The sequence below is a fragment of the Nerophis ophidion genome, linkage group LG07, assembly GCF_033978795.1.
Source record: "Nerophis ophidion isolate RoL-2023_Sa linkage group LG07, RoL_Noph_v1.0, whole genome shotgun sequence".
Lineage (NCBI taxonomy): Eukaryota > Metazoa > Chordata > Actinopteri > Syngnathiformes > Syngnathidae > Nerophis > Nerophis ophidion.
The window spans coordinates 67,962,447-67,966,901 of NC_084617.1; positions in this window are offsets into that span (position 1 = coordinate 67,962,447).

The window sequence follows — 4,455 nt, forward strand, 5'->3', positions numbered from 1 at the left end:
GATGAATTCCATGTCTGATGTTTAGATTTGGAGGACAGCGCAAAGAAAGAGGCTTCAAAAAAGTGTAGACAAAACAAAACAAAAAGAGCAAGCAGGGAGAAGAAGGGGGCGGAAAAAAGTGTGACCGCCCCCACCAGAGGCAAGACAGAGAAAATCAGGGAGATATTTGTTTGATTATCTTCTAGTCTATTTTCAAATAATTTTCACTGCTTGTGAATCTTAATCAGATCCAGCAGGATATACAAGTGCAACATGAACAGTTGTGATCAAAATTATTCGACCCCCACACAATTTTGGTGTTTTAGCAAGTTGGACATTTATTCCGTATTTTGTTTATAGTCATATCAAATAAAGATGTGTCAAATAGACAAATGCAACTTAAATTGTAACACTGTATTTTACAAAATACCAAAAAAGGACATTTTTCTTAATATCTCATTGACAAAATGATTCAACCCCCTAGTTACATGCATCTTTAGTATTTAGTAGAACACCCTTTGGCAGTAATGACATCCTTCAAAGGTGATACATAAGCGGACACAAGCTTCTTGCAACCATCTACAGGTATTTTAGCCCATTCCTCTTGTTCAAAGGCCTCCAGTTCATTCATATTCTTGGGCTTGCGTGCTGCAACTGCCTTCTTCAAGTCCCACCACAGCTTTTCTAGAGGATTTAGGTCTGGCGACTGTGAAGGCCACTCCAGAGTCTTCCAGCCCTTCTTCTGCAACCACTCTGATGTTGATTTGGAGGTATGCTTGGGATCGTTGTCCTGTTGGAAGGTCCAACGTCTCCCGAGCCTCAGCTTCGTCACTGACTTCATGACATTTGCAGCTAATATATCCTGCTAGGAAATAGAATTCATAATGCCTTGAACGCGCTGGAGATTCCCGGTACCTGAGGCAGAGAAACAGCCCCAGAGCATGATTGACCCCCCACCATGCTTAACAGTAGGCAAGGTGTTCTTCTTTTTGTAAGCTTAATTTTTTCTCCTCCAGACATAACGTTGATTCATAGGCCCAAAAGAGTTCCACTTTTGTCTCATCACTCCATAGAACAGTTTCCCAAAACCTTTGGGGTTTGTCCAGATGATTTTTGGCATACTGGAGTCTATTTTCCTTGTGCCTGGTAGTCTGAAGTGGGGTGCGCCTGGGAGTTCTGGCATGGAGGCCTTCATCTGGTAGTGCGTGCCTTATTGTCTGGGACGAAACCTGCGTTCCCCCCTCTGCAATGTCCTGTTGTAGTTCCTCAGCTGTTACCCGGGGGGTTTTCACCACTGTACGCTTCAAATACCGGACAGCAGTTGCACACAGCATCCTCTTTCTACCACGCCCAGGTAGTGTTTCCACTGTGCCTTTAGCTTCAAACTTGCGAATTATGCTCCCAACTGTGTTTCTTGGAATGTGTAATGTCTTTGCTATTTTCTTATATCCATATCCTTTCTTATGAAGAGAAATTACCTCCTCCCTTGACTTCTTTGACCACTCCCTGGACTTCACCATGTTGCAAATACACCATCGACCATCTACAAGAAGCTGAGCGTCACAGTCTTTTTCAATCAGTTTAATTGTTGCTCGTTATGGTTCTAATCACATCTACAGGTGTTTTCAACACCTGATTGAAAAGACCTTATTCAAATTCTGTTCTTAAGAGTTATGATCTTCAAGGGGTTGAATAATTTTGTCAATGAGATATTAAGAGAAATGACACTGTTTGGTATGTTACAAAATATAATGTTGTAATTCAAGTTGCATTTGTCTATTTGACGCATCTTTATTTTGTATGACTATAAACAAAATACGGAATAAATGTCCTACTTGCTGAAACACCAAAAATGTGTGGGGGTTGAATAATTTTGATCACAACTGTATGGCTTGCAAAACCCCAGAAGTTTTAACAACCAATACCGTACATGGGGCGGCATAGCTCGGTTGGTAGAGTGGCCGTGCCAGCAACTTGAGGGTTGCAGGTTCGATTCCCGCTTGTGCCATCCTAGTCACTGCCGTTGTGTCCTTGGGCAGGACACTTTACCCACCTGCTCCCAGTGCCACCCACACTGGTTTAAATGTAACTTAGATATTGGGTGTCACTATGTAAAGCGCTTTGAGTCACTTGAGAAAAGTGCTATATAAATATAATTCACTTCACTATATATAAATATAATTCACTACATAGTGTATTTTTCAGTGAGTGGGAAGAATACATACTATTGTTTGCTTCATTAAACTTTATTTAGAGAAATTGTGATGGGATGTTCAAATTTAACAATTGAACATACATCTATATTGACAAGTAATCTATGAATGCATTAAAAATAATTAGCTGCGTAGCATCAGAATCCATTCAATCATGTGTATAAGAGACATGTTTACACTATTGCCTCAGAGTCTAAGTAGAAACAAAACATAATGCACACACTCAAGAGGCAGTCAGCATTTTTTGTTGCGCCTTTGAGGCCCACAAGATAACCACCAGACAAATCATATGTCATCTAAGTAAATGTATACGCACAATCAAATGTATATGAGCTGTTCGCCCAGCTAAACGACACAGGTGTTTAATCAACAAATAGACTGGTTCAAATAATTAATATATAGTATTTCAAACCACCCTGTGCAGAAAAAAAAACACATCATCATTATTTATACTGGAATCAGTGGCATTTTAGATTTGGGCCACATGGGCCTCTACCAGAAAAAAATATACTTTAATGTGTCGTGAATGATTCTGTGTCCTTGTCAATCCGTTCACACAACGTGTGTGTTGTGTGGCCGCACTACAGCACACTCACTTCTGACTTGATCCTGTTATATGTAAGCAACCACAACTCTGGATAAACTTGTTACAAAGTGGGGCAAAAAAGTATTTAGTCAGCCACCGATTGTGCAAGTTCTCCCACTTAAAATGATGACAGAGGTCTGTAATTTTCATCATAGGAACACTTCAACTGTGAGAGACAGAATGTGAAAAAAAAAATCCAGGAATTCACATTGTAGGAATTTTAAAGAATTTATTTGTAAATTATGGTGGAAAATAAGTATTTGGTCAACCATTCAAAGCTCTCACTTTGGCTCAAAATCTCACGATATATGGCCCCATTCATTCTTTCCTTAACACGGATCAATCGTCCTGTCCACTTAGCAGAAAAAGAGCCCCAAAGCATGATGTTTCCACCCCCTTGCTTCACAGTAGGTGTGGTGTTCTTGGGATGCAACTCAGTATTCTTCTTCCTCCAAACACAACAAGTTGAGTTTATACCAAAACGTTCTATTTTGTGTTCATCTGACCACATGACATTATCCCAATCCTCGACTGTATCATCCATGTATCCATTTTGGTATAAACTCAACTCGTCGTGTTTGGAGGAAGAAGAATACTGAGTTGCATCCCAAGAACACCATACCTACTGTAAAGCATGGGGGTGGAAACATCATGCTTTGGGGCGTTTTTTCTGCTAAGGGGACAGGACGATTGATCTGTGTTAAGGAAAGAATGAATGGGGCCATGTATCGTGAGATTTTGAGCCAAAACCTCCTTCCATCAATGAGAGCTTTGAAAGGTTGACCAAATACTTATTTTCCACCATAATTTACAAATAAATTCTTTAAAATTCCTACAATGTGAATTCCTGGATTTTTTTTTTCACATTCTGTCTCTCACAGTTGAAGTGTACCTATGATGAAAATTACAGACCTCTGTCACTATTTTAAGTGGGAGAACTTGCACAATCGGTGGCTGACTAAATACTTTTTTGCCCCACTGTAATTAACTAACTAAAATGGCGTCTGAAGCAACATCCGGATCATTGCTTAAGCTGAAATTTATCAATGTGCAATATCAGTCACTTTTACTTTGAAAACTGCTCATATTTATACATTAAAAGCAGAACGTCCACTGACTGGAATATGTCTGACTACGGTAGTAAAAATGACGCTTATTGAGTCACACCACAACAGTAGTTACCAAAACACTATTCAAGGCACGGAATACAAATGACAAAGCTTCACTTGAGAAATATGAAGAACATTCCATGCACAGTAAGAAGAGAGCACAGCATGTTCACACCACTACTACTTTTGGATAAAGGCAAAGAAAAATATAAATATAAACTAGTGTCGTGACTGGAATGTTTAAGTCTGACAACAATCGGCATTTGTTTGTGGGGAAAAAAGGGAGTATTCAAAAGGTCCATCGGGGTAATGATAAATATATATTTTTTTTTTTACAAAAAAAAATAAGTGTTGTGTTCTGGTTTTGGCTTTACTCTTCAAATTTGAGTGAAGGGGGGGGAAAAAAAACACAATTAATCAAATCTGGTCAAGGCCAGACAAACGCTAATTAGTCCTGGCTTGAAAAGATTTAGTGAGGACCATAAACAGATTAAGTAAAACAGGCTGTGGATTTACAAAGCGAAACGAGAGCAAACTAAACCCAATAAGAGACAATTTGGAACAGCTA